Genomic DNA, 27,268 nt, shown 5'->3' on the forward strand with positions numbered 1-27,268 from the left:
AATTTGTCTCATCAAAACTTAGTGATCGGTTCCATGGACCATTCAGAATCACAAAGAAGATTTCTCGAGTAGTATACGAGCTCAGTGACCTTACAGGAAAGATAGTCGGAAAATTTTCTGTCCAACACCTCAAACCCTACTTTATTCCCGACTAATTCCTTTCTCTGCAGTTTCTGCTACAGTAGTTTTAGTTACAAAAAAAAAAAAAAAAAAATTTAATAAGATTCGTTGCAGGTTCATTGTCCAGCATGGCAGATTCTAATCTTTCAAAAGAGATTCAGGATCTTGAGGAGATCCTCTTCATCGATCTGTCCCAGGATGACGACGATGAGTCGGCCGCGACCGAGGCTCCGGAACTCCCAATGGACGACGCCATGTCCGTTACAGCCGAGTCCGAACAACAGGACGAAGAAATGCCGCCCAGAGCAAGCACTACGCGCGGCGAAAGTTCCAGACAAGCAGGTTCCAATCAACGAGCTACACTCTGGGAGAGCCCCGAGGGGTTCTGGAAACCGCTACTCCCGCATCTTGAGACACTACGTTGGCTCAGAGAGACCGAGCCAGAGTTGGTGACAGCTTTGGCTAAGATGGCTGTCCGCATGAGCCACCGCCTAGATGGTTCGTGCCCGCTACAGATTCTGAGTGGTTATAAGGTACGGCGATCAATCGAAAACCTACGCACCGTACCTACTGTCGACGCAGAACAACAAACCACGTCGACCACGGTAACGACCAGTGTCCAAACGGACCTACCGAAGACTAGGGTAAAAACCACGCCCGTTACAGCGGAGATCGGAACGCAAACCGATCCAAGAGATGAAGGAGTCCAGGTAGCCATGGAGGTTGTAGAGGAGGCTCTACGACAGGTGACCACAGCTCTAGGAAAAGTTCACGACAAAGAGAATGTCCTGCAGAACAAAAATAACGCTCAAGGAACGTTAAACAACGTACAAAACAAGAACGCTCCAGAATCTACGAAGTTCCAGGAAAAGCAGTCTAAGGGTGAGAGCCGAGGTACGATCCCTAAACACTCAAAGGACCCGTTACCATCGAGTGAGAAACCAACTCTCCCCAAGAGACCAGAGTATCCAGGAAGTCGATTCGGCCTGATCCGGAGTGAGCAAGAGCTCCAGAACCCGATGACCCCACCAATTCCACCAACTAAGGAGAGGTTTAACACCTACTCCTCATCCGAATACCGGTCAAGTCCCAGACCGTACTCAGCTCAAGAAAGACTGAAGAGGGCTCGTGATCCATCATGCGAGTCTCCAGTGATCCTGGAAAACCAGATTCCAAGACGTTTCCAAGATCGACGAGTTCCAGAAAGTAGATTAGCCCAACAGCGACAGAGTACAGACTTCCAATGGATGGGGAAGCCGAGAAAATGCTGGAATTGCAGACGAGAAGGCCATCCATTTAGCTCTTGTCCAGAGCCAAGGCACATCTTTTGCCAGATGTGCGGTCGGGCCAACGAGACCGCACGGACGTGTCCAGCATGCGGCCCTAAATGGCGAGCCATGGGCCCGTATAAGAAGGAATATGGGGGCAATGTTCCCTGGGAACAGTTAAGAAAAGCACCCAGGAGGTCTGAGGCAGAGAAATCTCCTCCAAGAGACTAAGACTTGCCATGTAAGTCCCTCAAGCTACAGTACCGTTGTATTCGCTCCGGCGATTACGTTACCGTAGGCCATTGGATCTAGGAGTCAAGCTCCACGAGTCGTAAGACGACAGCTACAGGCAGTTCAAAAACTGCAAAAAGTTTTTGCAAGTTCAAGTCAAAAGAACGTGCAAGTCCACTAACGCTAAGCCAATCCGAGGTGGAGTAAAGTTCCAGTTGCTTGAGAAGTGGTTCAACATCAGAAGCAGCTCAAGAAGAGGTTCCAGTAAGCAGAGTTCAAGATCAGAGGAAGCGGAATGCAGACCCGGTAGACTCAGACCTCCCCCGGGGGGAAAGGGGTTGTGACGTTATTTTTCACATGGGGTCTGTGACAACTGAGCGTCACATCGAGCACTAGCTCAAAAGTTCAAAAATATTGTACAGCGATAACCCAAGATACTGTAAATAGAACGATTTAAAATTTTTTTATTGATTTATGGTAATTGTGGATAGTTAGTTACAGGGTTAGGTAAAGTAGGAGGCCGCGATATCAAGCCTCGCGGTAATACAGGATTTGGGGAATTAGTTCGCGAATTAGTTACAGTAAGATAGAGGAGTGATCATCGATCAAGAGAGTTCGAGTTCGACCGCCGTCCGAGACGGACGTGTTATATAGTCGGTCTTCAACCGTTGTCCAGGTTAGACGCTACAGAAAAATTATTCAGTCTTCGTCCAGGATGGACGCGTTCTCGATAAATTTTTATTCGTCTTCAGAGACGATTATGCTACAGATTCTCTCTTCTTTTGTTTATTTAATTCATTATTTAATTAGCTTCGAGTCGTTTGGGTTATAGCTACAGATTTAAGAGTAATAATGAGGAAAGTGATTGAGTTTTGTGTGAGTAAGGTAAAGTAAAGAGTAAAGTTATTAGTTGGCGTCTCGAGCTTGTGGACGAGTCTACGTTGCCGTGGAGCGGGACAATAAGTCACCCGGCCTCGTGGATGCTAGGTAACTAGCCCTTTTGAGACTCCTGGTGGACTACGGAAGTCCAGCTGTAATGTTGGCGCTCCAACATGGGAGGAGTCAGGTGTGAGTAGGAATCGGTTTTAGTAATTTTGCCCTTGTGGTGGTTTTGGTATCTCTGACGAGACTTGACCAACCTCGCCGAGAGTACCGCTGGTCCACGTTAATTTTGGCAGGCCACAGGTGTGATCGGACCATTGTGCCTGTGGAAGCCTTTGGTCAGTGTTAATTTTGAGGGTTAGAACCTCTTGTAAAATCCTTTTACGATTCCCTACTTATACCGGCTCCAGGAGAGGTAGCCACCATGGACGATCCTGGCTCGGGAAAAGGAAAGAAGGTATTATTTAATTTATGTTATTTCTGTCGAGTTAATTTCGTATTCTGGGGAATAGTCCTCTTGTAAAACGTTTGTTGCGGTACGTTTTAAATTTATTCCTTTTCTTTGAGTAAAGTAAGAAGGATGCTTAGTTTAAGGTATATTTTATGAGTTTTTATTTTGTACGGTTAAGAGAGTTAAGGATTTTGTGAAGGGTATGTTTTGAAGCCCCAGGTCATTTTAGATATTTATACTTTAATTGGGTTATCGCTCCAGTAAGAATCAAATGTAATTAGAATTATTTAATTTTTGTATTTCTAGCTAAAAGTTATATTGAGTTCTGTACGGTTATATTTATTCGAGTTTCCGGTAATTAAGTTCCTGTATCTGTTTTGTTGTAACCCTTATAGTTAAAGTTTTGTTAAGTTTTTTTTTGGGACTTTGTTAATAAATCAGCTATCAATCCGAAACATCAGCGTCTTGATTTACACACGTTTCCCCAACGTGCAACCGGATCACCCCCTCTCTCCACAATCCACACACTGAGCGACACCGAGTATACCCGCCTTCTCTGCTGCAGCTCCCAGCCTTATTGTTACAGTTCTTTGAGTTTTGGTAATTTCTCGCAAATAAAATTATCTGGCGTCCTTACGGTTATAGATGAGGCAGTTCGCGGGAGTATGAGAGTCGGAAGTATAACGTTTGGGGTTAAATCTCTAGGTTTCCTATTAAAGATATCGTTTGTAGTTTAGTTCAAAGAGACCACCCACCAACCCCTTAAATCTCGCAGATTTAACGTTATAATATATATATATATATATATATATATATATATATATATATATATCAATCCTTGTAAAAACATTTTTCATGGGTACACAGGAAAACATGGAAAAATATTGAAAACATTAGTTATTATTTCAACTGAATCTAATAAAATAGGATTGAATAAAATTTTCCCAAGCTTAATTATCAACAATTTCCCGGAATGAAATATATACAAGTCAAAAAAAGGTCGGGTGAATTTTTTTATATCAGCAAGTCACAGCATTTGAATGGTAACTTTATCAGTAAATTGACAAATCATTAATTTTTATGGATGACGCCTTTTTTTACAGATACGCTGGAATAGCGAAAAAAAATATCCATTTTCAGCAAAAAAAAAAAGGCAAGTAAAATGTTTGATATTTTAATGACCGATCACTGAAAGTAGGTTTTATGATAGAAATATACACATTGGACACGTCCATAAAGTCGCTTTCTGCAGCGTGTGCTTTTTTTGTTAACGATTATTTCATTCGGTATGCTCTAACATTGTAGTTATACTCTGTTTGATGGGGTGCACTATCTCAAGGATATAAATAGTACGCATTCACATATCACACGAAACCAGCATCTTTTCCGGTACCAGACATATTTTACAAAGAGCATTTCATCTAACGCCTGAGGATTATACGGGCAAAACCATCCCAACACAAACTACCTCCAACCATATCCGTCCGTTTTACGGGCCTATTACGGACTTCCGTTAATGGGACGATTGCCCAGAGATAGAGAATAGTGACTGTTCTCTCTATACCTAGAGGTAATCTTATATACCTTACACACTGATATAGTAATATATTTGATATAATACCTCGTCTAACCGTAAGCCTCATGTAATAACATTTCCTAAGCTTATAATGGTATGGATTGATTTGGACTTTATACATCATTTATCTCTTGATAATCTCTATAATACGGTCCATTTCAGAAAATTAAATTTTAAAAATACTTATTTAAAATTTTTTAAACAAAAAATATTCAATAACATAATTTATCATTTTTTTTGTTTTTTCAATGGTTGGTAATTATCTAAATATTATTATCATCATCATTATTATTATTATAAGCCAGTTATAAAGTTAGATACTATGTTCTGCTAGGAAAAACGTTTTTTCTTCTAAAAAAAAATGTTATCAGTAACTGAATGTATTTATTAATTGAATGTTAACTAATTAATATAATTAAGTGACATTGATGCACCGAATTCATTTTTAATCGTGAAAAAATTTTACTCAAAAAATTTGATGAATCAATACATGGATTCATACGTGAAGTAGCGGTATATCGATAAATTTGGCTATATATGGCTTGATATGAATTGGTATTTTGTGATACGAATTGATATGTCTACATCAGGTTAGACAGCCATATTTATACTAAACTAATTTTTGTTAATTAATTTGATCTGTTAATTTATATACACATTACTAGTAATAAAAAATTGAAGAGTTATTTTTTATTCTTATACATGGCCCGATATGAAATTTGGCCACATATAGCCATGTTAGAAAATTTTCTCACGGGTAGTACATCTATTCATCGATTGTACATTATGTACATTTTACAACCTGTTTTTAAATAAAATTACCCGTCTGTTTTGCAGCTTTTCCCTTTTTGATCAATAATCATCCGTTGTATTTAACTTACGAACTAGAATAGTGCCTCTGGTACTGTTTAATATTAATCATCTAATGATATACTTTTGATAATACAAGGTATAATCCATTTTATTATTATAGACATTATAATTTTTTTCTTTAAAGAATCAAATACATGAACTCTTATGGAAGTGGAGTGCTATAAATAACAACCATTCATTTTTATTTAAGAGAATTTCAATATAAAAGCTTTAGGGATTAAACTTACAGGACTATTGAATTTTTTTCTTTTTTTATATAAAAAAAAAGTTCCAACAGTTTTCTAGCTATTTTTTTTTTAATATCTAAATGTTACAGAAAATTTAATATTTTTTCCTATGTATATTCTGTCTAGACTATACAGAATAATTAATTAGGCTAGAGACGAAAAAATGAAATCTCTCCCGATTGCAAATGAAGCGTTGCATTAGTAATGAACCCGTAAAAAAATTTTCCGATATGTCCTGTAATGAAAATTATTTAGATCAAGATATATCAGGCCATATTAAAAAATTATAAATGTTTTTATCAAGACATGTATTATAAACATACATAGCCTTGCCAGAAAATTTTTCTACGGGTATTGTAGCTTTTAATTAAAATAACTCGAATTATGTGGATTTTTTTTTTTTAGTTAATTTATTTTAAACCTTTATTTGATTAGTCGATAGCGACTTTTTTTTTGTTTTTAACTATTTTATCATCAATTTGAGTGAAAATCGTTATTTTGCAGATTTAATTTTCAAACCAGTAACATGATAGCTTTAGATTTTCGCTGATAATTTATGTAAATTATTTCTGTAATGTAATCTTCAACCAATAAATATCAACTCAGCTCGGGTCTCATCGTTAAAAATAATTTTTAAAAATCAAACGACAATTTTCTGAATGATAGTGGTATGAATAAAGCTATACCTGCTTTCTATGCAAAGTTTAAAATTTAATATATAATATAAAATTTACACTTGGTCATTTATTTAGGAGCTCGAGGTTTATGTATAACTTTTAACTAAATGTATATGGGACACTCGACGCTGAATGACCGATGTCGTGACGGCAACCATTCTAGATTATTCTAATTTTATGAAATGGTATAGTATGGTACACGAAAAAAAGTGCTGTGACCATAACCAAGCTCAGTAAGTGAAAATTCTCACGGCAATGTGTTCCCAACCACTACAAAAAAAAAGCTGGCTGAAAATTTTCGGACACTGAACCCTTGCAGCACAATAAACACTAAGCTCTAAGGTTTCGATTTTCTCTCTGACGAATAATCTTTTTTTTTTTTTTCCTGGTAAATGGTTACATCGCCATCTATGCAAGGTTTTACCTAATGAGTTTGGTTATGGTTATACGGGAAAAAATCGTTGCTGCAACAAGACGAGGTCTTGTTTCAGCTATAACACTAAACTACCTCTTAGCGTAATATTATTTTAGTTAATACTCATTTAATAGCCAATTATTTAAAGTCATTAAAGTAAAAGGTTCTATAATTGCTGTTAACTTCATTAAAATAAAATGACATTATCTCTGTTACAATATTTTTTTTCTAAACACAGACAATGGTATTGAATAATGAGATGAAAAATTACTCGTAATAAAAGTTAGACCTTGTATTTATTTTCTTGATATAACTTTTGTTTCAACAATTAGTTTTAATTGCTTTTCCTGGTATTTTCATTACTTGCTTCAATAATGAGAATAACGAGCTTAGCGTAGAGGCTTGAAGTTTTGTTTCATTTTGCCGTTAAGAAAAATAATTTAAGAAAAATTTCGCTATATAAATATTCAAAACAATTTAATATAATACTATCGCAAGTAATAATTCATCAAGGTGTTATTTATTTTTAGAGAATACTTTCTGCATCTTTTTTGGAATTTGGTAAACATAGACGCACTCTTCTATACATTTAGAAACAAAATCAATGCAATATTTTTATATTCATAGATATCACTAAATTTGAATTTTTTCATGACATTCGACGCAGTTTTTTGAATTAAAAAATTTTATGTCTTCAGTTAATTAATCAAAAAATGTATGTTATCTCTAAAAAAATTAATAAAAATTTTTTGTTAGGTTATTATTTTCTGAATATCTTAAAATAGCTCGCCCGACTGGATTCAAAATTCAATCAGATCTAAAACTCAATAACTCCTTTTAAACATCGTGTCATACGTCTGAATCGTTTGCATGATTCGTTCTAAAGATGTCGTATAAAGTATATCTATAAAGTACCAAAATATGAACATGTTACTCCATATTTCAAAAGTTAGGTTGGCTAAAGCTTGCAGCGAGAAGAGATTATTTAATTGCTTGTCTGTTTTATAAGGAAATACGACTAAATTATCGGCAGCTATTCGGCTCAAAACTAGACTTTTTGCCTGTAGCACTGCGTAGAGGTGATGTCCGACAAGACTATCTTCGTATACCGCAGGCTAATTGTGTCATGTATGATAATTCATTCTTAATTCATGGCATACGTATCTGGAATGCACTGCCAGCTGAGACTGTGGCTGTAGATAATTTGGTTGAATTTAAAAATGCTTGCTTCAATCACTTTTTTGAACATGACAATTAACAATTGTAATCTTTATTTTGGATCTTATTTAAATATTTTTTCTTGTAGAATTATTATGACTTTAAATTAAGTTATTTGTTTGCATTAAATAATCTATTTAGATTTTATAACATTTGAAATTAAATCTAATTGTAAACCTTTAATTAGTTAAGTAATCTTGTAACCTATGTAAACCAATGTAATTTAAATATTGATGGCTTTGAGGGAGCTTAGGTTCCAGAGCCAAATAAATTTTTTATCTATCTATCTATCTATCTATCTATCTATATATATATATATATATATATATATATATATATATATATATATATATATATATATTATATATATACATACGGCCGGATGTCCAACCGGGAAAAATCAAAACGACTTCCTAGGATGTCAAGACGCGGAGATCTGATGAAAACTCAATTTTTTTTTCAAATTGAACTGAGATCAATAACTTCTTATTTTTAAAAATAATTCATTTTTTAATTAAGAAGTTAAAAATTAATGAAATTCGTATTGATAACAACTACACTGATAAAATAATTTATAAAATAATTAATTCATACGTTAAAAATAACAAAAATTTATTTTTATTTTTATTGAACATTTTTTTGGAAGAGAAGTACATTTTTCAATAATTTATTAACAGTTAATAAATTTTATCAAATCATTTTATTGGTTTATTTTTACATATTTCAAAAGGCGTAATATACCCGTGCAAAAAAAATTCTGATTCAAAATGAATTTAAGATTGAAATTCATGTTTTGACACAAATATGAATTAGTTTTGAGATCAGTCCAAATTTGAGGTTGATTTGTAGATAGAAATTAATACGTATATAGAACTTTTAATCATGCTTCAGAATTTTAATAGAGACAAGAATATTTAGGATACATTTTATGTATAAAATATTCTTAAGTGTGTTAAAATTCTGAATCAGGATCGAAAGTTCTACAGGCATACTAATTTCTATCTACAAATCAATTTTAAATTTGGATTGATTTCAAAACTCATTCATATTTGTGTCAAAATATGAATTTCAATATTAAATTCATTTTAAATCAGAATTTTTTTTGCAAAGGTAATTATTTCAGTATTTATCAAGGAATAGAAGTTTCATTGAGAACTAAAAATCGACAACTAAGAAATTTGAAAGCGTCCCATTCTGCAGATTCTAAAAATAAAATCTAATAATCTAATTTATAGTAAAAAGAAGCTTCAACGCCAGTCACATTAAAATCAGACATTTCCTGTGGGATATGATATTCGACTTGAATAATCCCCGTTGCATACGATCCATAATATTGAATACATAAAAGAAGAAAATGTAAAATAGAAAGAATATTAAAGTCTAATATTAAACTCAATTACCAACAAATCTTATTAGTTAGACGTAATTTTATAAAATTGGTTTTTTTTTGTTCAAGCAAGGTAGCAGAGGTAGTTGACTCGAGCACACAGCGCTTTGTCAAGAATAAAGATCTTATAGTTGCATACTCTTTAGAGCATCTTTTCTCTTTTCTCGGAGTTAGCTTCCGCGAACCTGTCTCTTAGCATCTCGAGTTTTGTAAGAGAAGAGTAGAGAGGCAAGATGAAACGCTGGGTAGAAAACGGAAGCTAGTGGCTGGTGAGGATAAGATTGAGATAAAAGAGAGCGAGAGAAAGAAGGAGAGAGAGAGAAAACGTTCCATAGTACTCGACGCGAATGGAGGGTTCCGGATGGAAGCTGCTTGTCGAGGTCAAATACTTTTAAAAGATTTCTCACAAAGATTTTTTTCAGTGAAAAACGCTTGATGACAGAATCCCGCCGAAGTTCGCGCTCCGGAAGTGAAAAATTAATCTGCACTTTAACCCCTCGTGGACGCGCTTGTTATGCTCTCTGCTCTATACTACTGTTCTCCCGGTCCGAAACTTGCAAAAAGACTGGCTTATTAAAATTGTAATACTTAAGAACTTTTTCTTTTGTTCATTTTTATTCTTATTTTATTTTTCTTTAACATACTCTCGACCACTCATAAATAGTTCCATTCTTTGAACTTATCACAAAATTAATTTAAATTTGTTTCTGTCTATGTTAAGGATGTCAAGAGCTTGATGGAAGCGTTTAATAAGGTTTTAATTATATTCTATAACTTTTTTGTTGTTTCTTTTTTTAAAACAAAGTTTAATAGTTTAATTTATGAACAAAGAAAAGTAAATTTAATTTTTAATATTGTGCGGATGCAGAGTTTTAAATAGTTAGGCTGCTGGAATTTGATATTTAACAGGTAGTTAATAAGAATAAAAGTGTAAATAAAGATTTTTTATACAATTTAAACAATACTAAAAGGTGAATAAATTTTAAAGCTTCAATCTGTAACGCTAATTTCCGGTAAATTATACGAAATTACGCTAAGAAGTACATAAAATATCTTTCAGTAAAATTAATATTTTAATAAATTTTAATTATTTATTGCTTTTATTTTAAAAGCCTCATATCGAATTTAAAATTTTCCGAAAAAAAGATCCTTGAATAAGCAAGTTTTGATTTGAAATTTTTTTAAATATTAGTTTCGATCGAGCAGTTTCAAAAATATTCAATCATGAAAAAATTTTATTTGGCTAATTTTCATAAATGGTAGGATTAACCACTTTTTAAATTTTTTATTTTTAAATTATAAATTCATATTAACTGAGGAATATATTAACTTAACTACTCCTAACTCTTTAACTTTGATGACATCAATAAAATTTTAACTTATTCACTTTTATACTTAATCGACTCTGAATACACAATAAAAAATTTTCCTTACAGAAATGTCTATACTATACTATTCACTACAATAGTATATTTCTGTCCTCCGGCCAGAAAGCGTCAACTTTCGGGCCGCTGCGCTAAACGAAGTTACCGCTTTCTGGCTACGCCGAACAGAAAAATAGTATACACACCTCGGCCAGTAAATAAGAAAGCCTCAGATCACATGTTTGTCGACCTCGGCTTCGCCTCGGCCGACAATTTCATGTGATCTGATACATTTCTTATTTTACTGGCCTAGGTATGTAATATACTATTACAACCCAAGGCCAGAAAGTTGGATTTCCTGGCGTATGGGATATAATGGCCGAGGCCATCATATCACATACGTCAGAGCATCCAACATTCTGGTCATGGGTAGTATACTATTTTTCTTGCTCTCCAGCCGAAAGTACGCAACCTCGGGGAAGGGGTTTTGCAAAACCGAGGCGAAGCCGAGGTTTTGCCGGGCATGAGGGGGGCGCCGCCCGACTTTTGCAAAGCCGAGGCTTTGCTGGTCGGGGCGGGTATAAAAAAAAAATAAAAGTTAATAAATTGAAAAAAAATGTTATTTTAAACTTTACTAACAAATGCTCTGATTAAGAGTGATATCATGCACAGAATTGGTCACAAATATTTAAACTCATTCTAATTACAGAATTTATTTTTTTAAGTTGATTAAAAATTAGTTTCTAATTAGTAATCGACGGCTAAGAAAGATTGAAATTAAGTTATTACAAGTTTGTAGAGTACATGGATCGTTTTATAAACATTGCTTTACTAACTATCAAAATATAAAAAAAAGGCAATAAAATTCACAAAACTATTATGTTTTATTTTTTAAACTTTTTATATAAATTATTTGTGCAGTATTATTATTAAATAGTTCATTAACAATGATCTAGTTAAAAATTATTTTTATTTTTTTGACATTTTTTGGTTAGTTTATCCGCTGACATGTCACATACAGACGATGTTGTGACTGTTATATATATACAGTTGAAACTCGCTGTATAGGCCGGTCGCGCCACGAAACGAAGAAATACGAAAGAAAGCGAGGTTCTGTGCTGCCGAGCCAGAAAATATGCGTAGCGCGCATGCGTTAGAGCAGGCCATAAAAGTTGCTCTTCCTGGAGTAAATTGCTGCCAGGAAGAGCGTACTTTCGGCTAGGAGAGCAAGAAAAACAAATTTTTTAAGCAATAACGAAAATTTTTTTACTGAGTTGGAAGGATTACTATCCTTTCCTTTTTTAATAAATTATAGGACTGTCTAATATTTTATTTACATGTAAAGTAGGATGCTTGTCGATAAATTTATAAAAATGTTTGTACTGACTGTTCCTAACATGCAGTGAATAGCGGTGTACACGTGAAATTTTAAACTGAATAAAATAGCACTATGTTAGTAAACCATGAGAACAGTCTATATATGCGGACGTATGTGAGTCTGAAGAGAGTTATTAACTTGATTATTAAACTTAATTTTTCCATTTGTAAATGAAATACTAAGCACCTGTTCCATTTTCATCACCAAGGAGATTAATTTTTTTTCAATACTTTTCACCTTTTAAATATTAGTTCTGGGTTTTTCAATATTTTTTTATTCTGCCTTTTTGTAAAGGCAAACATTGAATAATTTCAGTTCTATATTCGATGCAGACTTTAAATTTTCGATCAATATGTACTTCTCGAGCGTAAAATACCAACTGCCCAGCAAGGAAATGAACCCAAGGGCTTAAAAGACTGTTCTATTAAAAATTTTTAACATTCAATCCTCGTAATTACTAATAAATCAATTTTTTTAACGTTTATTTTGAATTTGAACAAGTTTATTCAATATTCTAAATAATTAATTATCATTTTTAATCCTTTTCTTATTATCAAAATGTGACATTCATCATTTTGATTTTATAGAATCAGTAAATATTAAACAGCGTTCAATAATCATACCTGAGTTTAGTTTAAAAATTATGTTTTTAAAAACTTGAAGAAGAATTTTTTATAAGCGTAATTTATTTTTGATTTGGTCTATTTAAAAATTAAGAGTGTTATGGAAAATGATTTCTTTCAACCTTATAATAAAATTAAAAACGAAATACATTATTACAGAGATAGCTTTGACGAATTATATATTAAATGAAATCCAAAGTTATTCGTCTCTTCCATGAAATTCATGCATGAATGAGAGTTATTGAAATTAATTTTTATTAACATTCCAACTGTAAAAAAATAACATAGCTCATAAAAATTATGCTTAACAACCAGACCATAAAATTCATAAAACATTATTATTTTTCACACTAGGAATAATGTTAATGAACGTAAATTTATTATTTAATATTTAATATTTATATTATTAATTTAATATTTAATATTTAAGTAATTTAATATTTATATTATTGACATTTGTAAAATTGTCGTAAAATTCGATATGATATTTATTGCATAATTTATAACAGTTTACATTCAGATTAAATTATAATTTATTATTTGCTCTAGTATTCTAAAGATTTTGAAAGATGATAGACGAAACGATCGTAATAAGTCAAAACATTTCATTACTTTTCGCTAACCGAATCAGTATTATATAAAATAATTTATCATTTTTAGTAATAGAGCCAGGAAGTTCGCGTTTTTTCTTTAATCAAATTTGAGGTGAAACATATTAATGCTCATTTAAACAACTGCGAAAGTCCGGGGTCTAATTACTATTATTATTATTATATAAATTAATAAATGAGAGATTTTTTATGTAATCTAAAAGTGAATTTAATAAAATTTAGCAAAAAAAAAAAATATATGATCAATATCCTCAAGATTCCAAACTTAGATAGAGGATACCTGCAATATTAATAGGATGGATAAAGTAAACAACGCATCGAGGTAGTTCAAGCACCGTCTGTTTACTCGTGAATAACTAGCTTGTAGGCGTTCAAGCGAACACGCTTTTAGCTGTGGAATAGCCCTCTCTCCAAATATTAATCAAACAGTGTGGAATTTCTGTGGCAATAACTATATGAAATCCTTTTTTACATTTACTTAGCTATCATACTATCAAGGGGTCCAACTTTGCGAAATCTATTAACGAATACCCTTGGGTTCTTACCAAATGCATCACATCTCTTATTCATGTATATTCAACGAGTAATTTTTTTATTTTTTTTTTCTGAGTAAGAAGTTTAAACATGTCTACACAGAGATCAGAGGTTTCGATACGACCTGAGTAATTTTTTTTTTACATTTAAGATGCAATGAAAACTAATTAATGTTATTGACGGGATTTCATTTTACATTAAGCGAGAAATGAATATTTAGACATCAAACGATACCTCTGATTTTTTATTTCTACTTTGAGGGTAGTTCGAATGTTTCTTATTTTAAATAATAATAAGAAATAAATCGCAAAATTAAGCAAGGAACATTTTGTATGAAGACGAAAAAATGTTATTGGGAAATTCAGTTTGATTATTGAAAGATAGAAAATAATTACATGAAACTTTTATTCAATTTTGAATCTGCATTAGAAGTGTAAAAAAAAATTTATGAAATTTGGCTTGTTTTTTAACTTCCCGCTAAAAAAATCGGGAGGTTATTATTGGTTTTACCCCGTTTTTTGAAAATCGAGTTTTCATCAGATTTCGATGTTTTGAGGTCCTAGGAAATTTCCCTGAATGTTTTCGCGATGATGTGTGTGTATTTTTATGAGAAAATGCAAATAATTTTACTTCAATTTCATTGTGGAGTATATTTTTTTAAAATTATAAATTTTGTGTAAAACTTACAATCAATTAACATTTTTTTTTGCACAGTTAACAGACATCATTTATAACATGCGTTTTTTGACCCGAGTATAACAAAAATTAATTAAAAAAAAAAAAAAATGACAATGATTGTAATCAAGGTGATACGTTATTCAATATTTGTCTATACCAGCGTATTTATGAAATATTCATTTCTAACGAGCAAATATAGATGTAACTGAAATTTAGCAAGTCAAAATATTATCTCATTTATTCAATGATATGAAAATCCGCGTACGAACGCACGTGGTGTTAAAATGACGAGGAAAAATAGGAGCGAAGTGGTTTTGAGTTTTCGGCTGACAACATCGGTAACGCCGAACACGTATTCAGAAACATACATGGCTTAGACCACAGTTTCTAATAAATATGTAGGTATTGAAGACAATTCGGCGAAGACAACAAAGTGAGACGCGCGAATACCAGCGAAGAAGAATAAGTTGAATTCAGAATAGTAAACAAGGGTGGACTGTTTCTACATTGTATCATCTATATATAACATCTTGAATACCGCATTCTGCATTCAGGGTAAGCAATCTTTTCTAAAACAAAGACCCAAATCCTGTCAGCTATAAACGATATAATGCAATACGTGGTTCAACTCTGAGTATACCTTTAAATAACAAAACCGAGTTACGATCGGTTTCTACACTATATATCATTCATGTCTAAAAAGACTTTTCCTTTAATTATTACAACTAGAATTTCACGGAGGGTAGATCTTAATAATGATTCCGGTAAATCACAGAAGACATTTTCGTAAAATTATATATTATCCCTATAGGGAGATGGTTATTATAATCGGAGAAAATTATTGTGTTTATACTACCAAGAAAATACCTGAAAAAATATTTTATTAAAAGTTAAGCACTGATAAAAATTTTTCCGCAATCATTACACGGAAAAAATTAAATAGTAAATGCAACATGATGCAGTCTTGGTAAATGAACATGATGAAATCATGTTGCAACTACATGCTTGGTCATGTTTCGGCTTCATGACAATCATGTTGCGGTAGCGTAAGAAAATCATGCGGCTGCAACATGATTTTCATATAGCCGAAACATGACAAATCATGTTACCGCAACATGATTGTCATGTAGCCGAAACATAACAAATCATGTGGCTGCAACATGATTTCATCGTGTTTATTTACCAAGACTGCAACATGTTGCATTTACTATTTATTTTTTTCCGCGTAGAAAATATTTATTCAGGTTAAAAATTATATAATTTGTTGTTTAATTAGATGATTTTTCCATTCAAATATCATTTGAAGCCTATATCACAATTTTCTCATATAGCTATATCACACTATGTATAGAAATATAAAAAAATATTACTGCAATTTTTCCATTTTTTTTATTCTTAAGAAAACTTGTTTTTGTAATTTTTATTGATATCCTATTATATATTTAAAAAGATGAGTTTTTATGATTATGATTAATATTAATTAGTGATAATCTTCCTTATCGATTATAATTACTTTGAAGAATTTAAATAAAATTTTTTTGTCTTAGAACATCTCAATTTTAACATTTTTGTAAAGAGACAATTCAGTGATCATTCGGCCTCTGTTGGAAATTTTTAACACTCCATTTGGTCGGAAAATTATCTATAGATTATCTTGTAATTGATAAAATAATTCAGTATTTAAAAAGATAAAAGAATAAAATCATAATAATTTGTAAAAGAGAAGAACTTACACTTTACTAAGAATATTCTAGGAATTACAAGAATTTATTTTATTTATTCTACATTAATGTTAGTTATTTTAAATTTTCCGTACTACTCAGGATTCAGAATAATGTAGATATATCTTTTATATTCATAGCTTGCAGTCATCGTAGCTATTTTTTCTTACATGAAATGCAAACTTGACGTAGTTTCACTACTCTTTATTTTTACTTTTTTATTTTCAACCGGAGAAAAGAAATACCATAGTTACTTTTTTCTTGCATTTCCTTGTTTCTAAAATTTCCTCTTATCTCACAAGTTTTTTTTTTACTCTCAGCCCATTATTAAATTTATTCTTTTCTCTTTATTATTGCTCAGCCAAAATACAATTTGTTTCAACAATTAACGTAAAATAAAAATTTCATATATAATATTAGTAAAAAGATTCATGTTATAAAAAAATACATATATTTATGTATCGTAAAATGTATATTGAATATATTCGTATAATTATTTTATGTTTCTAAACAAAAGTATTCCGTAATTAATTATATATAGAATATTATCTCGAGCTACAAATCTATATCTGTACATCCCTTGACTTACTATACACGGGGTTTCGACTTCACTATCTGTTGACCGCTTAAACGCAATGACGAATGGCTACCATAAATAAACCGTCTAATTGCACGTTCTCCATCAACATCGCGAGATTAATCGCCAAGCATATTCGTCATGAAATGAAATTTCACTTGGTCTTACTGTGTAGTACTAAGGTTGATTAAAATTTTTAGGTTTGCATTTAATTCAGCCACACATTATACTTAATTATAAAAATATTTTAGTAAGTTTAAACGAAAAAAATTAATCAGCTGCTTATGATTGTTATGTACTATTTTTATTACATTATAATTACCCATGAAAAATCTCATAGGCCTAATATGGTGATATGTCCATGTATAATTTTAGATATCGCCTAATATTTCCATATTCGGTATGATATAGCAATTGACCATTTCAAGCCATATATGAGCTTATCAGACTGTATCTGGTTTTATACGTCATAATATGATTTGATATGCTCATTTCAAGTCTGATATAATCATTCTGAAATAAAAATCATTTCTTTTATTTTCCTGAAGAGCTTATCTGATATTAGTTTTAATATAATCAATTGCTAATCAATTTTTGATTAATACGATTTACCGATTGACGTATATTAATTCGGAAAAAATAAAAAATTTTTGAATTTTAATAATTTTTTTTTCTATTTTCATATATGGGTGATTCTCTGTAAAGACGTCTTAAATTTGTACAAAATTGTCCGACCAAATTATTTTTGATTTTTTTCGAAAAAAAATTAACAAGGGCTACAAAACTATCATACACAAACGGTGCTTTGACACTAAATAAAATGGCGATAAAGCGCTAACAGCCCTATGGTTATTAACTCAAGGCTAGTTAGGTCCTTACAAACCTTACAAAAGATAAAATAACAAGCTGGATTTTTTTTTTGGCTTTGAACTTCTGGCAGGGGACTGTTCTTAAAATGCCTGGGACAAACTTTGGTTTAATGAATATAATGAAACAAATTAATTTTCAGTACTTTCTATTGAAGAAGATTGTTAGTTAACTAATTAAGTTTATAAACATTACAGACCAAATTACATATCATGGACGAATAACTTAAAATTTAATCTTAAAATTTTAATTTTGGGTCAACCGTTTTCTTAATTTTTTTTAGTAACAAAATAACAATTTTTCTAATAAAAAAATGCCTGGGACAGCAAAAAAAATCCTTACAGAGAATCACTCATATAGTTAAGTATAGTTATATATGAACAAAAATCATTTTTTACGGCTGATTATGAAGAGTCAGTCAAAAAAATCTTTAATATTACACTAAAAAAAAAAAAAAAAAATACTTCTATCGAAAAAATTTGCTTGCCAGAAAGACTTAAATTATTGATAATTTTTGAGAATATATTTTCTTATTTGAAGAATTGTTCAAATTGACCAAAGAAAATTTTTATCAAATATAAGTGAAGCTTGTCGTTTGCTTACCTACTATAATAACGGAAAATATTTCATAATAAAGATAGATATTGATTTTCTTTTGTCAAAAAATTACTAAATATTGATAGTTTACTTTAATAAATTCTTGAGTCAAGAAATCCTTTTCTGGACGATAATTTTTCTTTCTCACAGTGTAAATAATTGCAAATCAAAGTTCGTGATATTTTCTATCAGGAATTTAAAATAGCGATATGAGTTTTTCGGTTCATTTTAATAAATTTTTCGTATATTAAAATTTACTTATACTGAGACATTGTAATAAAGATAAAAATGATTTATCCAGCATTGTTGAAGGTTGACGATTTTTAAAATGAAAAATCAAATTTTTTCATTTATATATCTGCTTAGTTGGTATTCAAACAAATTCATGAATAATCAGCGTTATAAGTAATCTACGAAAACTCATAGATTTTGTTAGAAAAATACTCTGGGATTTCTTCTGATTTTAAATTTATATAAGACGTGAGCAAATCGGAGGTAAGAAAGAAGTTTTAGTTATCGGAGTTATTAGCATAAAAATGGTTGCATCCTTCTTCAAGTATTCCCCGTTGATGTCTGGTTAAATATTTTTTACTTAAAACATTGAAAGGAAAAAATCAAATGATTAAAAACAAACAAGTTAGTTCTATAAAATAACTCTTACATAAGTTTAACTATCAATCTTCTATTTAGTACTGCAATGACTAACGAGATGTGTTACTAACTAAAGTTTCAAAAGTTTCCCAGATAAATTACGACGAGGAATAAATGTATACTACTATCATTAGTTGAGAAATTAAACATCAACCAATTTCATTTGAGATGGATTTATTAATCCAAATGAAAATTTGACATCAGTATAAAGTAAACACTAATAATTCGTGCATCAAAAGTGTAATTACACTGTAAAAAAAGCGGTGTTAAAATGGACTCATTTTAACACCGCTATATAACACCTGTGTATTAACACCGGTGTAGCGGTGCTCTTTTACGGTGTTAAAAATCCGGTGTTAAAAATTAGGTATTAAACCGGTGTAATATCGGTGTAACAGTAGAATATTCGATATTTATCAAAATGAGACAAGTAAAATTTATTTAAGAATTTTCAATTTATAAAATTACGCAGAAATCGATTTAATGAATGTTATACAACAAGTTAAATAATATTTTCAATATTAAATGTTTAGGAACAATATAATAATTATTTTTATCGTAACCATGATGTTTCTCACAATATAATGGATGTTTTGAATATGATAAATTAATAATTTGATAACATTGCTTTTTTTTTTTAATTTTTAAATTGTAATTTTTGTAAATTTTTAAAATGTCCCAAAAACGTCCTAAAATTGTCCAAGAAATTTTTCATCCATTAATTTCGGGACAAATCTACAGCTGTGGAAAAAAAATTATCTCTATGAAAATCATTTAAAAAACGTTCAAAATTATCGTAAAAATGTTTTAAATTTGTTGTAAAAACACTCTAAAACTGTCCAAGAAAAATGTTCCAAAGTTGTCTCAAAAATATTCGAAAAATGACTGAAAAGTATTCAAAATTTTTTCTCAAATAGTTAAAAAAATGTTTTAAGATTATTCAAAAAAGGTTCCACATAAGATTTAAGAACTAAATTTCAACTAAATTACTTCAAATAAATTGCATTGATTCTAAAATTATTTTAGAAGTATTCCGAAAATCTTAAGAAAAATACTTGAAAGTTATGAAATAATTACTAAAATTCACTATTTTGGAGTTTCCAATTATTTATATGATGTTCTAAAACTGTCCTTTAATAATGGTGTTAAAGTAACACGGATCGAAAATTTACATCGAGAGAATTTCACACCATTATTTCACACTACACGGCGGTGTAAAGTGCTCCGGGTCCATTTTTACATCAAAATTTTTTATCATGTATTTATTTTAATTAAAAATTTTTATCTACTTAATATTTTATTATTTTAAACTTTATAAATTAAATATTAACTTTTTTTGATTATTTATTTTTAATTATTAAACATAAAAACTTTAATTATAAAAATTGTGTTAGTTAAAATATTATCAACACCGGAAAATTTATAACACCGATTTAACACCGAAAAAAAATATTTACACCGCGAACGGTGTTACTGCTACACCGATTTCGGTGTTGAATTTAACACCGGAATTTTTAACACCGTACACTGCATGGACTCACACCGGTTTTTACACGCTTTATATTAGCTTCACTTGTATGTCAGTTTGTTTGTTTGTCAGTTTGTCAGTATGTCAGTAACTCTCCGTGGGTAATCTGCGCGCCTGCGGCCTTCCTTGGTTCTGGTAGCCGTTTCTCAGGCTCCCTCTCCGAAATCGAACTCTGATTCCCCGTATTTATAATATTTATAAATAATTATTTTATTCTCACTAATAAATAAATAAATTACTTATTGAAAATTTAATTTAATTTAATAAAAAATAAGTAATTTATTTATTAGTGAGAATAAAATAATTATATTAGCTTCACTTGTATGTCAGTTTGTCAGTATGTCAGTATGTCAGTATGTCAGTATGTAACTCTCCGTGGGTAATTTGCGCGCCTGAATATTTTTGATAATCAACAAATAATAGTTTAAAAAAACTAAAAAATCACGCTTTTATAAATAAACCAAACTAAAAAGTAAAAAATAAATAATAGTTTAAAAAACTAAAAACACGCTTTTTATAGAAAACCAAACTAAAAAATAGAAAATAAATTTTAATAAATTTAAATTAAGAATAGTGTTAAAAATTTCAATAAATATAAATTAATAATAGTGTAAATAAAAATGTATTTTATTTTAAAAAGCGTGGGGTGCTTTTTAAGATATTATCAAAATGATAATCACTCTACTCATATCTGTCAATAAAATATTTATGACTATTGACACCCTGCACACCACGCTTTTTTTAAAATAAAATATATTTTTTATTTACACTATTATTAATTTATATTTATTGAAATTTTTAACACTATTCTTAATTTAAATTTATTAAAATTTATTTTATATTTTTTAGTTTGGTTTTCTATAAAAAGCGTGTTTTTAGTTTTTTTAAACTATTATTTTTTTTTTACAGTGTAATTTATGAAATATTGTAGTAGCCATTAATAAATTGATAGAGATAAATATTTATTTATTGGCTTTATAAAACCCAAAAGCATAAGCCAATAATAATATTAGTGAATAATATGTATTGAGAGTCAGACTAGAAGGCATTTTATAAATTAATATATATTTAATAAATACTCAAATTTTGATCGAATTCAATTAATTTTAACTTCATTAGGTTAATTATAATTATAATTAAAGTAGGAGGCAGGCAATAGCCTAGTCGGCTCGGTGCCCGCTTTTCGAAAGAGTGGGACCCGGGTTTGATTCCGGCACGCACCAATATTTTTCAGTGATTATAATTGAAAATATGTGCGTTACATTGCCAGCCTCTGAAAGTGGCAGAGATAGCTGGGCGGCACACATCTGACTTGGGCGATCACCCAGTTAAGCTGCAACTTAATTGGGTGACCACTCTAGTCAGCGTTGGCTAGCACGAGGGATCTCTGCACACTAGGAGAAGGACCGAATGCTCCAGTGGTCGATAAAGAAGAGTTCCTTATCAATCACTGTAAACTTAGTCCAGCTCCGACTGTACTATCATGGGTTTTCTCTGCGGTTTCCCCATGATTCTGTTCCAACAGCCTGAGAAGTGTGGTTCAGGGTGAATACGGTACAGAGAGCACAAGTCGGGCCACAGCCACAAAAATAAAGAGCAGTAACCAAGCAAAATCTTTAATGTTGAGAAAGGCTTGGGGTGTAAAGGTGCATAAACAGCCTATACACTAGGAACCCATAGAAATAGAAAAAAAAATTATAATTAAAGTATTTATATGATACCAAATTTAATCGTAGCATCAGTTACATTATTAATTATCAATCGTTAATCATAAATTATAAACAAACTAAAATTTTGTCTGATATTCGTTAGTAATGCTAATGATACTAATGATACTAACGATAAATATGAGAGTAAGCTTCAAATGAATGAGTCAAAGCAGTCGTAGAAACAGCTTTATATTTGGACATTTCTCGTTTCTATCTTATTAGCAAAGTATCTTTTGATGTAGATAATGATCCTTTCACTTTAGCAAAAATACTAAATAATAATTAGCTTGACTTGAAACATGATATATGGCCGTATTATACATAATCTTCTTTATTCTTTATTCTAAAAGCTTTCTTTTTTTTCGTTACAAAGAGAGCTTTTTATCATTTTTTGCATTACTTTCTGTCAGAAATGAACAAACTCGAAGCATTCATACTATAATATTCTATCATAAAAATAAGTAAAAAATAAATAAATCAGTTAATAAAAAAAAATTTAATGTCAATATTATTTAGCAGAATTTAGAAATTATAGAGACTTTTCTATCAATGAAATATTTATGTGATATTCATTCAATCTATAAATCTATAAATTTCGACGTTACGGAAGGATTGAAGTCTTAAGTACGATTTTATTGACGGTTTCCTCCGTGCTCAAGCTCACTGCATTCCAGGATTCAGGTGGCAGATTACGTAACACAGATAAAAATAAGAGTTTATTGATTCATTTTGTATCTATTTTATTATTAAAAACAAACTAAATACTAAAATATAAGCAGTACACTAAAGAATAAAGACACTAATATAATTCAATTCTTACTACAACCTTCGGTTAGCGTTATTTCATGCAAGTTAGACAATCCATGATGCGCTGAACTTAGGCAATGCCACAGGTTTGCCGACGAGAGCCTGATCTTAGTATACCAAACTTTGGTTAACCTTCGGTTACCATATTCTTATAACCAGTTAGGTAATTGATTGCATGCCGAATTTAGGCCTTGCCACAAGTTTCCCTAAATGAGCTCGAGTTTGGTGTACCAAACTTCGGTTAACCTTTGGTTACCGATATTTTGCACTAGTTAAGCAATCCATAGCATGCCGAACTTAGGCAGTACCAGAGTATTACGAGATTACATCCAAATGTGGAATTCTTTTGGCATACCAATAACCGGCTTACCTAATTTAAAACAAATAAGATCCGAATTGGACTAGCCTAAGTTCGGAAAGCCAACTTCGCCTCGAACTGATTCTTCCGCATGTCTCACTAAAATTCTTATCAGGACAATCATACCAACACAAATAAATATACTTAAGTCTTAATAAATTAGCTAATGACCAGAAAATTCTCTATCAATCCAGAAGACACCTGCTCTCTTAAAAAAAATCAGTGGAATTTCACTGGTTCACCAGTGGAGATCACTGATTTCAACCAGTGAATGCAATTTCACTGGTGAATCAGTGAAATCCACTGATTGAATCAGTGAAAAACACATCTGCGCGCATGCGCGCTGGTTTGTCCACTGATTCACCAGTGACATTGTATTCACTGGTTGGAAACAGTGAACTTCTACTGGTGAACCAGTGAAATTCCACTGATTCCTTTTAAGGGAGTGGATCGCAAGTGTAAAGAGACACCGCACTCGCCAAAGACCTTGGTAAATTCCTAAACCTCACCCTAGGTGTTCCAATGAGAAGGACCTTCTCAACCAAGGGTTAACCTCCTGATTTTTGCGTAAATTAGCCTGCTTCTTGGTATGATGACGCTAGATACTTAGCTTCAGTACTCACGTTTAACACCGTACCTATCCTGATTCACAACTATCATCAAAGGACCACTCTACAGCTTTGCTAGGTGGACCACCCTACTCATGAACTCGAACTGAACTGACCACCACTCCGGAGAACGAGGTATAAGCATTCTAACTATCTCGTGGTCAATATTGAGCTATATACTCTTTACACTTGTAGTCTACTTTGCTGTTTTTCTTTACAGCTTCGTGCTTACTCTCTCTACTTACATCTTGTCACTGGCCCGTTGGCCGTCTCTCTCACACTCGTTTCTTGTCGTTCTTTCCTTTCTTTCTTTCTTTTACAATTATTATATTATATTACTCTTACAATTATTATAATTATATTCCTACTGAATATGCTGCTACGTTCCGAGTGTCTGTTTATTTTTCTAACTCTTTGTTCGCTTACACTTACACTCTTCCGATTATTGAAATTATTTATTAAATTTACAAATTACCTTATTTACTGGTACCCGAAAAAAACAAATTCGGAAAAAATTGACTTGGTCAAAACAAAACTGCTTATAACAACTCCAGACAAAACAATTCCAGTCAAAACAAATACTGTGAGAACGTCTTGAGAGAAAATGATTCCAAGCTATGGACAAATTTATATTTTTGTAAATCAACAAACTATTAAAAAATCCTTCACAAACTTATCATAACTAAGTGAATATCACTAAAACGCATATAAAATTGTGAAAAGTCTCAAATTCACGTTAAGAGCCGGTCCCTATGATTGCAGCTTTTCATTTCTCGTCTAAACAAAGAAGATTTTCGAAAAAAACGCTCAGCTACGTAATAGATTTTTTAATTACCTATTTTATAGCTGAGCGTTTTTTCGAAATTCTCATTTGTTTAAGAGAAAAACATAAAACTGCAATTAGCTTTATCATCACGAGTGCAACAAGGATAGTACCGTTTCTCGCCATGAGTGCGACGCGAGTAAAAGATGGGATCGGCACTTAAGACCTTTTTGATGATACTAAATTGAACTATAAATGCAGTCTATTTAAAAATCAAAATTTACTCTTTAAAAAGTTTTCTTCATTCTATTAATTATATCAATTAATTTTTGACATATAACCGCACATTTGCATGTACCCATATAGGAAAGAACAACGGGCCCAGGCTTGGCCCAACTCTGTAAAACTCTAGCCCAAGCTTGTAAGCCAGGGTTGGCCCAGCCTTGGTGGAAGTCTGAAATGATAACATGGGGCCACAGTTGGTTGCCATGACTGGGCCAAGCTTGGTTGCCATGGTTGGGCCAAGCTTGGTTGCCAGGGTTGAGCCATAGTTAATTTTCAAAAATTTTTTAAATTTTATTTCTGATGTAGAGCTAACACAAATTCAGACCGATTAACTCTTAATTTAAACCTAACTTTCGCAAATTATAGAAATAAAGTGAAATTCGCATCCCTCCTAACCGAGATTCGAACCCGAGCCGCGCGCTTGCCAGACCGATAACTAACCCCTACACCGTACGATCGATATGTTGAAATACATCCCATCATTCTCATAAACTAAATCTATAAGGTGACAAAGTGTGACGGTTTATTATTAATATAATTTATGATATTTAATATTGTGTTTTAATGAAAATGAACTATTTTTTACAAATGTTTATTAGGTAAAAAAAATGCAAGAGTCAAGTTCTTGTATTACTTTAGACTTTGTAAATTGTTCAACTCTGGGGACTCCTATATGGGTACAAAATTAAATAAATAGATGCAAACAAATTGTATTTAGCGTGAAATTCGAATTTATTTATGAATAATCCGAAAACTTATAATAAATTAAGTATCAGTAAAAACCATACAAACTTTAAAAACCCACGAAGTAAGGTCAAAATCTTTTCAAAGATACCAAATTTAATTAAAAAAAAAAAACCCCGCTGTATCATATGAATACGCCAGAGACAAAATTTTCCTTAATCTCTCAATTATTAAGATTAAAAAATGTCATAGCTTTTGAAGTGTGTGTGATATAAATTTGTTTGTACTTTGCAAAAACACTCATTATTTATAAAAAAAATAGTTAATGAGTGGAGGTAAAAATACAAAAAGAACATAGCGTCCTTTGACTCTACTCTGCACCTGTAATTAGAAATTACTTCATTTTTCCATGCTGAACACTATTACACTGTAAAAAGTCCGGAGTCCTCTCCACATTCACTCCCATTCCACTCCCATCACTCGGAGTTCCGAAGTGAAGTAATTAATCACTCCGCGTAGGGAGTGAATCCGGAGTTTTTATTTGCGGAGTGATTTCAGAGTGATTTCGAATTTCACTCCGAAAAACATCCGCGTTCGGAGTTTTTAAAATAAATAAAATAAGAATGAATTTTCGTTCTACAAAAAAAATCTCAAAATTAATTTACTATAAGGGTCATTCCACGTCAAATCGACCAATAGATTGGTCACCAATATGAATGAATAACCAATAATAAGGAATACAATTAATGTTTTTTTTCTCATCATTATGCCACTAAATGAAATTTCAACTGTTCAAAATATCAAAATTACGCAATTTGCCAAACTCAATTAGAATAAAAAAAAAAAAAAAAAAAAAAATTTAAGAAAAAATTTTTTTTTAACAAATTTCAAAAATTCATATTTTTTAAAAAACAAAAAACACAGTTCCAAAAATTTCAGGATCTTTTAATATTGGTACAAGGTAGTACACAAAAAAATTTGAGCCAAAAATTTATTGTCGACGGCCAATTTTGATAACTTTCAAAAATTCAAAATTTCACAAATTGGAGATTTTTTTTAATTTTTTTTCGGAAATTTTTTTTTTTTAATAGCCCCAAGTATTCCCTTTGAAACTTACTCAATGCGATTTTTTTACTTGCAATAGTTTTCGAAATTTTTAAAACATAAGTTTAAAAAATATGGAAAATAGTGAAATTTTGGATTTTGCATAACTTTTGAAAAAATTTTTTTTAATTATTTTCCTTTGGCAGAACTTCGTTATAAGATAAAAGAAAACTTCTGACCAAAATTTGGCCAAATCGAAAGGGATCGAGTCCAAATATTGGTCGATTTGACGTGAAATGACCCAAATAAAAACATTATAATAATAATTAAAATGAAATATTATTAAAAATAATAAATTAAATTTTTAATAATCTATATAAATAAAAATAAAATGCCGCATGTATGTCCACGCATCACTTGAGAACGGCTGGACCGATTGAGCTAAATTTTTTTTCGTTATCTTCAGAATTGTAAGGAGAAGGTTTGTATGTAAAAAAATTTTTTAAAAATCTACCCTCAAAGGGGATTGCGGGGGCGTTAACAATGAATTATTCCC

General features: G+C 31.2%; 1 protein-coding gene and 1 long non-coding RNA gene across 4 annotated transcripts in view; both read right to left on the minus strand.

The window, feature by feature from the left end:
- LOC123271586 (neural cell adhesion molecule 2-like) overlaps positions 1-27,268 on the minus strand; it is a 449,338-nt gene that overhangs the window by 383,606 nt on the left and 38,464 nt on the right. The gene's annotated exons all lie outside the window — the stretch shown is intronic.
- Positions 2,417-24,905, minus strand: LOC123271657. Of its 2 annotated transcripts, none has more exons than XR_006510944.1 (3): positions 24,672-24,905; positions 4,542-4,544; positions 2,417-2,429 (listed from the first exon to the last, which is right to left on the minus strand). It is a non-coding gene; the product is annotated as an uncharacterized LOC123271657 (long non-coding RNA). The 2 variants fall into 2 exon arrangements; XR_006510943.1 differs by lacking the exons at positions 2,417-2,429; positions 4,542-4,544 and adding exons at positions 16,561-16,572; positions 18,994-18,996.

This window comes from Cotesia glomerata, linkage group LG1 (assembly GCF_020080835.1).
Source record: "Cotesia glomerata isolate CgM1 linkage group LG1, MPM_Cglom_v2.3, whole genome shotgun sequence".
Lineage (NCBI taxonomy): Eukaryota > Metazoa > Arthropoda > Insecta > Hymenoptera > Braconidae > Cotesia > Cotesia glomerata.